Below are 10,919 nucleotides of genomic sequence, written 5' to 3'. Positions count from 1 at the left end.
GCAAAACTAAAACCCTATATGCACTGAACAACTCCCCTTTCCCTCTGTCTCCAACCCCCAGCAACCACCATTCTAGTTTCTGTTTCTAAGGCTGGTTACTTCGGTTAGTTGCTGTAAGTGGAATCATGTAGTACTTGTCTTTTTGCACTAGCAAAAACTAGCTTATTTTACTTAGCAAAATGTCCTTAAGTTTTATCCATGTTATGGCGTATGACAGGATTTCCTTCTTTTTAAAGGCTAATATTCTATTGTATGTATATGTCACATTTTCTTCATCCATTCATCTTTTGGTGGACATTTCAGACATTTTAGGTTGCTTCTACCTCTTGGCTAATGTAAATAATGCTGCAATAAACATGAGAGTACAGATATCTCTTCCAGATTGTTTTTCAATCTTTTGGATGGATCCCCAGCATATCCTGTGTTTTCTGCTCTAGACCTGCTACCAGCAGCCATTTCTTTAAGCCCCTCCCTAGGATTTTTTCCTGTTCAAATCTCAGCTCTGTCACTTAATAGCTATATTGGGCAAGTTGCTTAGTCTCAGTTTACTCATTTGTAAAATATGGTTAATAATATTACGTACATTATGGAACCATTGTGAGGATTAAATAGGAGAAGGTACATAAGATACTAATCCAGTGCCTGGTATAATTATAAGTATTCCAAAAACATTAGTTGAATAAATTACTTCTTAATAATAGAAGAAGCATATGTCTTCTTGAATAAATTTTTCAGACTTCTTTGATTTCCTGTTACAATTTTAATCAATTGTCTTTAGACCTGATGAACAGCTATTATTATTCATGCTTCTATATGAATGAGTCTTGGATCCTGCATATTTTTCTTTCTTGGATTTCTGTCATTTGTTCACTTGTTTCTGTTTTGTTTGTATTTGTTTTGGTAGAGTACCTTCTTGAGGCTTTTTTTTTTTTTTTTAGATGTGTGTAGGAAATAAATCCCCCCCCCACTTTTTTTTTTTTTTAAATTTCCCTCTTGACTGATTATTTGCAGGGACATAGACTTCTAAGCTCAAACGAATTCTATGACATGGAATATATTGCTCCATTACCCTCTAATATCTAATATTGTTGATAAAAATCTTTCTGCCAATCAAATGCAGTTGACCTTGGACCAACACAGGGGTTAGAGGCACTGACCACACCCAATGCAGTTGAAAATCCACGTATAACTTTCGACTCCCTGAAAACTTAACTACGAATAACCTGTTTACCAGAAGCCTTACCGATGACATAAACAGCCAGTTAACACAAGTTTTGTACATTGCATGTATTATATACTTTATTCTTACAATAAACTGAGCTAGAGAAAAGAAAATATTAAGAAAATCATAAGGAAAATAAATTTACAGTACTGTATTGTAAAAAAAAAACAAACTGGCATTTAAGTGGACCCATGCAGTTCAAACCTGTGTTGTTCAAGGGTCAACTAGATTTATTCCTTTGTAAGAAACTTGTTTCTCAGGTTTCTCTGTTTGTTTTTAAAGTTCTGAAACTTCGTTTGGACTTATCTTGGTCTTTTTCTCGTTGATCCTTGTTGGAATTCAACACCATCTTTAAATTTGGAGATGAGTCTTTGTTATTTGTAGAAATTGTTCTTTTGATAATTTCCCCCTCTCCATGTCTGGAATCTGGATATTAGGTGAACATTTGTCCTTCTGGATTTATCTTCTGCATTTTTAAATTTTACCTGCATATCTTCCATTTCTACCTTTGCATTTTACATTCTGAACCACTTTACCTTTATGTATCTGTCTACTCATTTGTTCCCCATGAGGGTACAGTCCATACGGTCTTGATAGATTTTTTTTTTCCATTTCAACATTATTCTCTTTGATTTCAAGGATTCTTTCTTGATCTCTGGTTGCTCTTTTGTCATAGTACCAGGTTCTGGTCTTTGTCACTAAGTTGATATTAGTATTATTATTACAGAGCCAAAGAAACCTAAAGGCACATGCAGAATCCATTCAGATAATACTGTCGTCATGTGAACAAAAATATTGCCAGAAATCTTAATTCTGTCTTTAGCAATCTAACTTATTTAGCTCTTCCTTTTTTTTCTTTTTTAAAATATAATACACTGAGTATACATACCTGGTTGAAAGAATCGCATAGGTCTGCTTCCTGATCTGATTTCCAACTCCCCAAATCAGTTGGGGAATTGTTTCAACCTTTGAGCTGCTTATTTTGGTATTCACTAACATAATCCTAGCTTACATCCTTATTTCTAGAATTAAAAAAAAAAATAGGTATTATCTGACTTCCCAACATAGAGAGGAGGATTTATTTCTTTAACAACACCCACCCCCACACACACTCATGTTTCATTCTCCTAATACAGTCTACTGATTTTTCTTGTGCATACCTATTTCAGGGCCAATTTGTGCTTACAACCTTGGAAGGTTCTAGATACAAGGACCTGTGGCAATCTGAGGGTCTAAGATCATCTAATTTTTTCCATTTAAGGATTATTTTCTATCAAATATTGTGAAATAAGTATATATATAAATGCATGTATAAATATATATAAGTATATATTATATACATATATATACATATGTATATAGTTAATCTTAAGAGTCTACAGCTGAGCCTAAGAGAATACTATCTCTGACAGATTGTTTTCCAAAAATGGCCACAAAAAAATTCTGGTTGCCTACACTGTTCCAGAATTTTGCCACTCTCCCATCAAGAAGTATAGTTTAGGGACATTTGGGTGGCTCAGTGGGTTAAGCCTTCAGCTCTTGGTTTCCACTCAGGTCATGATCTCATGAGTTGGGGACTAAGCCCCAACTTGGATTTTGTGCTCTGCCAGGAGTCTGCTTGAAGATTCTCTCCCTCTGCCCTTCCCTCCCCTTGCACACATGTGCACTCTCTCTCAAATAAATAAATCTTTAAAATAAGTATACTTGGGGCGCCTAGGTGGCTCAGTGGGTTAAGCCGCTGCCTTCGGCTCAGGTCATGATCTCAGGGTCCTGGGATCGAGTCCCGCATCGGGCTCTCTGCTCAGCAGGGAGCCTGCTTCCCTCTCTCTCTCTCTCTCTCTCTCTCTCTCTGCCTGCCTCTCTGCCTACTTGTGATCTCTCTCTGTCAAATAAATAAATAAAATCTTTAAAAAAAAATAAGTAAACTTTATCTTTCTCTAAATTTGAGAGGCCTTTATGTGTATCTCAATGAAGAAGCAATGATGCTTAGTTTCTCTTTCTTTTCTTTATTTTTTAAGATTATTATTTTAGAGAGAGAAAGAACATGATTGCATGACAGCAGGGGGAAGGGCAAAGAGAGAGGGAGAGAGAGAATCTCACTCTCCGATGAACGCAGAGCCTGATGTGGGGATCAGGGATCCCAGGACCCTGAGATTGTGACCTGAACCGAAATCAAGAGATGGGTGCTTAGAGGACTGAGGCCCCATATGCCCCAATGATGTTGATTTCTGAGTGCTGTGGTCTGAATGTGTCCTCCCTCCCCCAAATTCACATTGAAATCCTAATCCTCAAAGGTGATATAGTAGGTTGGGGCTTTGGGAGCTGTTTAAGTCATAAGGGTGGCACCTTGGTGAATGGGATTAGTGCCTCTAAAAGAGGATCCAGAGAGATCCTTAGCTCTTTCCATCATCTGAGGACGCTGCAGAAGTGAGCAGCCTGCAACCCACAGTCAAGAAGTCACCAGAACTTGATCACACTGGCATCCTGATCTTGGACTTTCAGCTTCCAGAACCGTGAGAAATAAATGTTTGTTGTCTATAAGCCACCTGTTGTCAAAAACCAACCTCTGTGCTCCAGAGCCAAAGCATAACATGAAGACAGAACTTGGAGATGAAGAGAATGCTTGTTTTCTTACTTTGCTGGGTAAAGGAGGCCGCAGCAGTCTAATGCCTTCGAAACTGCAGACCTGCCCAGGGTAAAAGGCTGAAGGGTTTTATAGGAAAATTATAGGATCTGGGAGGTTTTGGGGGTTTTGTTTTTAAGATTTATTTTATTTTATTTATTTGTCATAGAGAGAGAAGCGAGAGCAAGCACAGGCAGACAGAGTGGCAGGCAGAGGCAGAGGGAGAAGCAGGCTCCCTGCCAAGCAAGGAGCCCGATGTGGGACTCGATCCCAGGACGCTGGGATCATGACCCGAGCCGAAGGCAGCCGCTTAACCAACTGAGCCACCCAGGCGTCCTGGGGGTTTTGTTTTTAAAGATTTTTAAAAAAGATTTTATTTTATTTATTTGACAGAGAGAGACAGAGCAAGAGAGGGAACACAAGCAGTGGGAGTGGGAGAAGGAAAAACAGGCTTCCCACTGAGCAGGGAGCCCAATGTGGGGCTCGATCCCAGGACCCCTGGATCATGACCTGAGCTGAAGGCAGATGCTTAAGGGACTGAGCCACCCAGGCCCCCGTTTTTAAAGATTTTGTTTATTTATTTGACAGAGAGAGTGAGAGAGCACAAGCGGGTTATGGGGAGGAGGAAAAGGCCTGACCCTGGGATATGACCAGAAGGCAGACACGTGACCAACTGAGCCATTCAGGGCCCCCCTGGGTGGTTTTGAGAGGAATCTGGTCCAGCCACATTTAGTCATGTCTTCCCAAGGTGGTCTTGTGACCAGTGCCAGTGCTGGCCATCTGACTCTCATTACTAAGTATACACTGAGGTCAGCAAAGATGTCAATGTAGATAACTGAGTTCCTGGAACAAAGGATTCTACGGAAAAACAAGGGAAGGAGGAGGCGTCAAGAATGAGGAAAAGAAAAAATTGTTGAGTTTCAAGCCAAGGCTTGTGGAAGCATTAGTGTGTTCACTAATGTGTTCTAGGATAAAACAGATTTGTGCACATTATATTTACTATGTAATGTAAAATTACTTTTGGGAGATGGTTGTATCAATAGACACTCCCATCTTCAACACACATCCTGTTCCATGTACTATATACTTGGTATCCCCAGACTTTCAAATTTTATCATTCTAGTACATACCTGCCTCCTTAACAGACTTAAGTCCCTTTATATCCCCTTCCAAAGCAGGTGTTGTAATCTGAGAGCATTCTGGAGGATCTGCGGTGCCAGTCAGGCTTATCCTCAGCTTCCCCCACTGCAGGCTAAGACAACTTTCTCACGTTTGCTAAGAGGACCATCACTCACCTTATGTGTTTTCCAGCTTCTAGAACTTTGAAACATTTATTTCTCATTTTTTTCTTTGAGATAATTTTTTGACTGTTTTAATGACATTTAAGGAGGGAGTTAGAATTAAATGTATGTGTTGTCAGCATATCTTCCACCATGGAGAGATTTTTAAAATTTCAGTAAGTTTTTTGGGGTGCCTGGGTGGCTCAGTCGGTTAAGCATCTGACTGAGATCTCGGGGTCCTGGGGATCAGTTCTGTGTTTGGCTCTGCGCTCAGGAGGGAGTCTGCTTCCCCTTTCCTTCTGCTTGTCGGCTGTCTTTAAAATAAGTAAAATCTTAATTTTTTTTTTTTAGTTTTTTATTTCTAAATGTTGTTTTGGTTTGTTCTTAAAATTTCATCTTTTCTGCTGTTCCTATTTCTTATTACTTTTTGATTACATTTTTTTCCTTAAAAACTATTATGTACCTTTATAATCTGGATGTGACAATTTCTGTATCTCATACTGTATTTCGGAGTCTTTTTATGTGTTGTTTATTTCAGACTCATTCAAGTGGCTTCTTTGTGAGTTTAATAATTTTGTGAGCTCATATACGGGTGAGCTTAATCTGAGACAGTCTTGAGGTCTTAAATTAGAGACCAGGAAACTATGTCCCTAGGGTCAAATTCAGTCCATTACCTGCTTTTGTATTTGTTCTACCAGACCACAGCCAGGCCCATTGTTATGTACTGTTTATAGCTCCTTTGCACCACAACAGTGGAGTTGAGTAGTTGCCACAGGCATTGGATGGCCCAAAAGTAAAAAGAAAAAAAATTACCTCCTGCCCTTTACCAAAAAGCGTGCCAACTTCTGGGGATGCCTGGGTGGCTCAGTCAGTTAAGCATCTGCCTTTGGCTCAGGTCATGATCCCAGGATCCTGGGATCGAGTTCTATGTCGGGATCCTTGCTCAGCAAGGAGACCGCTTCTCCCCCTGCTTGGGCTCTCTCTAACAAATAAAAATATTAAAAAAAAAAAAAAAAAGGTGTGCCAACTTCTGATCTAAATTATGGATATTTTCTCCAGAGAAGATATATTTGCTTCTGCCAGGACCAGGGGTTTGAGGAATTTCATGATCTGCACCAACCTTACCCTTCCTTGAGAACTCACACTAAACTTACGAGCCCAGCAATGAAAAAAAAGGCCTGCAGATGAACTATTCCACTATATTGCAAAAAGCAGCGGAATAGTATCTTCTCTTTGACTATATTGTTCTGATTTTAAGACATATGAATCTTTTTTCATTTAAAGTGTAGATCCTGGGGCGCCTGGGTGGCTCAGTGGGTTAAGCCGCTGCCTTCGACTCAGGTCATGATCTCAGGGTCCTGAGATCAAGCCCCGCATCGGGCTCTCTGCTCGGCAGGGAGCCTGCTTTCTCCTCTCTCTCTCTGCCTGCCTCTCTGCCTACTTGTGATCTTTCTCTGTCAAATAAATAAATAAATAAAATCTTAAAAAAAAAAAATAAAGTGTGGATCCTTGGGGCGCATGGGTGGCTCTGGTCTTGGTCTCGGAGTCCTGGGATCCAGCCCGACATGGGGCTCCGCACTCAGTGGGGAGTCTGCTTGAGAGTCTTTCTTTCCCTCTGCCCCTCCCACCACTCCATGTGGGCTCTCTCTCAAATAAATAAATAAATCTTTAAAAAAAAGAGTGGCTCCTTTCAACCTAGAGACACATGTCCTTTTATGTAACTTTTCTTGTATTATTTAATAATTTCCTTACCTCAAGTCTTTTCTGTTCTCTTAAACTCCAGCTACTAAAATGTTAGACCTCCTGATTTAATTTTCTAATTTTATTTTTTCTTCTTTATTTCCTTACCTTCTGGTTATGTTCTCAGGGGGAGTTCTTCAACAACTTCCAATTCTTCTAATAAATTGCTGTGGCTAACATTTTTCTTTCCTATTAGGAACTATGTTTTCTTTTTTTTTTTCAAACTTATCAAACTCAACACCCAAAAAACAAATAATCCAGTTAAGAAATGGACAGAAGACATCCAGATAGTTAAGAGACACACGAAAAAATGCTCAACATCAAAATACTTATCAAAATAAGTTTTGCAAGCCCCATAAAATACAACACACAATACAAAATGGTTCCATTTACTGTGATTCTACAGAAAGATATCCTGGCAGGACAATGCAGATAAGGCACACAGCAAAACTGACATTTGGCCCATATTTTATTCTAAACCTAAACATCATAAATAATCCCTCTCCCATAAGAAAGGATCTGACAATAATAAAATGGTCATTTTTAGGCTATCAAAGTATGATTTTCCATAGAAGCAGAGGCAAAGTAATAAAAAGGGGAGTATTTAAAAGTACTTTCTCCTCCCTCAGTTCTCCCACTTCCCCATTCTGTCCTCTTCCTCCCCCTGTTCCTCCTCCTCCTCATCTTCCTTATTCCCATGGGAGTAAGCACTGATGACCATACAGTTTGGCTAATATTTTTAATTTCCAAGGACAGTTCCTTGCTCCCAATATCCCTTTTGAAAGCCTCCTATAAGGTCGACTAATCTTTGACAAAGCAGGAAAGAATATCCAATGGAAAAAGAATCTCTCTTCCACAAATGGTGTTGGGAAAACTGGGCAGCAACATGCAGAAGAATGAAACTGACCACTTTCTTATACCATACTATCAAAAATAAATTCAAAATGGATAAAAGACCTAAATACGAGACAGGAAACAATCAAAATCCTAGAAGAGAACCAAAGTAACTTCTTACAAGACATGTTGCCAGAGGCAAGAAACAAAAGTAATAATGCTGGGACTTCAAGATAAAAAGTTTCTGCACAGCCAAGTAAACAATCAACAATACTAAAAGGCAGCCTATGGAATGAGAGAAGATATTTGCAAATAAAGTATCTGATAAAGGGTTAGTATCCAAAATTTATAAAGACCTTATCAAACTCAACACCCAAAAAACAAATAATCCAGTTAAGAAATGGACAGAAGACATCCAGATAGTTAAGAGACACACGAAAAAATGCTCAACATCACTCATCATCAGGGAAATACAAATCAAAATCATGATATAGGACCTCACACCTGTCAGAATGGCTTAAAGAAACAGAGGAAACAAGAGGTGTTGGTGAGGATATAGAAAAAGGGGAACCCTCTTACACTGTTGGTGGGAATGCAAACTGGTGCAGCCACTCTGGCGAGTGTCCTCTAAAGTTAAAAATAGAACTACCCCAGGATCTGGCAATTGCCCTAGTAGGTATTTACCCAAAGGATACAAAAACACAGATTTGAAGGGGTACAGGCACTCCAATGTTTATAGTGTCATTATCAACAATAGGCAAACTATGGAAAGAGCCCAAATGTCCATCGACGATGAATGGATAAAGAAGATCATCAAAAAGGATGAAATCCTGGCACTTGTAATGACATGTATAGAGCTAGTGTATTATGCTAAAGTGAAGTAAGTCAGCCAGAGAAAGATAAATACCATATCACCTCACTCATATGTGGAATTTAAGAAACAAAACAGATGACCATATGGGATGGGGGAAAAAGAGGGAAACAAAGTACAAGAGACTCTTAATGGTAGAGAACAAACTGAGGGTTGATAGAGGGGGGTAGATGGGAGAGGGACTGGATGGGGGATGGGTATTAAGGAGGGCACTTGTGATGAGCACTGAGTGTTGTATGTAAGTGATGGACCACTGAATTCTACTCCTGAAACCAATACTGTATGTCAACTAACTAGAATTTAACTAAAAATTTGAAACAAACAAACAAAAAAATCCCCAAAGCACCCTGTTCTCATTTAATGGACACAAGGTCTGCTTTCTTTCTAAATGTTAATTACCTTTGGGGGTGGATATTTTTCTGATCCCTGGATTATATCTGCCTCCTCTCAGTCCTAACAACGTCTGATCTCTTATAAATTGGAGATTTTCCTCAATTATCTGGTGATCTTGGTTTTAAGTTCATATTTAATAGTAGGCAATAAAGAGTTGAACAGAAACCCAATGTATACTTCTATGACGTGAAATTAGTGGGCTTCTCTGAAGAATGATAAAGTGACAAGCAGGCTTTTCACCAAGATACAATGAAAAGTGAGTATCTGGACATCTTTTCTCTAAGGCCAATTAATTTCTCTGAAGAAAAAAAAACCCTGGCCGAGAAGCTTATACCCATGGCCAGCATCGTTCGAACATGATTACCGAGCCCACACTGAGAATGCAGATTTTCACTTAGCCCGTATTTTCAACCCTATACACATCTAACCCAGGCTTTCTGTTATTTCTGGTGCCCTGTTAAGTCTGACCTTCCAGTTCAGCTGCTCAAGAGAATTAACCTCTGGCCTTCTGATCAAAAAGGCAGAAGGACAAAAAGTGGTCAGCCACCTTAAGAAAGGGCAGGAAAAGGTAATTCAAGGATTTTGTACACAAACTTGCAACCATTTTTATTCATTTTCTTAAACATCCCAAGCATCATCTCTGAATACAAGCACCAGTTCTCCCCAGTAGTGAGCATCTTTTCTGGGGGTACTGCCTCTCTCACTGAACTAACTGCCTTTTGCAGGCACTCAGAGTGTCCTGGGTTCTGGCTCTGCTAATAAGTCAGTTAGTCTTTCTCTACCTGCATTTTGTTTTTCCAAGAACTTACTGAATTCTCTTACCCTTTGATTTCTTGTTTCCTCTTTCATTTATCATTGTGTGGTTATACTTTCCTGTTATTTTACTGAAATTTCAGGAGACAGAATATAAATTAATAGTCAGTCTGCAGTTTTAGCAGAAATTCTTCAAACTGAATTGTAAATAATCCCAAAATATTGGTATGGAAATGTTTTCCATGCATTTCCCTTCCTAGTTAATAAATCCTGTTAGAGATTTCATAACAATAGAACAAATGGATGACCAAATACTGAACAGACAGGACTCTGAAATCAAATAAATGGACATTTTTAGTGTAAGTCACATTTTAATATAGCTTTAAAAACACTTCCAAATATAACCACAAATTTAATCAGGAAAAATACCTGAAAGGAACATGTATCTTAATTAACCATTAGTACATTATTTTAAAGAATTATTTTCCTGAATCCTTGGCTTACTTCATTGGGTTTATAAAGATATAAACCTACTGATTTTTCCATTTTAATTATTTTGTAAAATGTAGTTTTTTCCAGTTGATAGTTATAAATAAACCTGTTGACAAAAATCACATTTTCAATAGGGAAAAAGTTTCCCTTAATAAGTTGGTAAAGACTCTAAGTTGGTACTTTAAACTTCTGATTTACTATTAAAGTAGCAATTAGTAAAATCCACACCCTACCCTAAATTAAGCTTTTCTAATGCAAAAATCTTTATAAAAAGTGTACTCTGAGTGCAATAAAATCTCCATTTTTTTTTTTTTAAACAACACACAGACATACCAAAATAATTCATCATGACAATCAGAGCAAAGAACGATTTAACAGTCTCAGGTTTGCTAAGGAAAACATTATTGTGGAAGGCATCCAAGGAGTCTAAAATGGTTCTGCTGTGGAAACAAGGCTGCAGGCTGATGTATACTACTGTTAAAACAGCTCTCCCCGCTTACAGTGAGACATCAGTGCATATTCCTTTACATATTAAAAAAAACTTTAATTTTTAAAAATTATCAATTTGCTTTAAAATGATTGTTTAACTCACCTTGAAAACACAGACTGGCTATGATAAATCCATTATTTAACAAATTGCTTATTTCCAACGACCTCAAAGAAAAGAGCTAAAACTCATTGAAGGGTCAGGAAGTTCTAATGCAGATCAGA

Source organism: Mustela erminea, chromosome 6 (genome assembly GCF_009829155.1).
Source record: "Mustela erminea isolate mMusErm1 chromosome 6, mMusErm1.Pri, whole genome shotgun sequence".
Taxonomy (NCBI): domain Eukaryota; kingdom Metazoa; phylum Chordata; class Mammalia; order Carnivora; family Mustelidae; genus Mustela; species Mustela erminea.
This window is presented reverse-complemented; position numbering follows the sequence as displayed.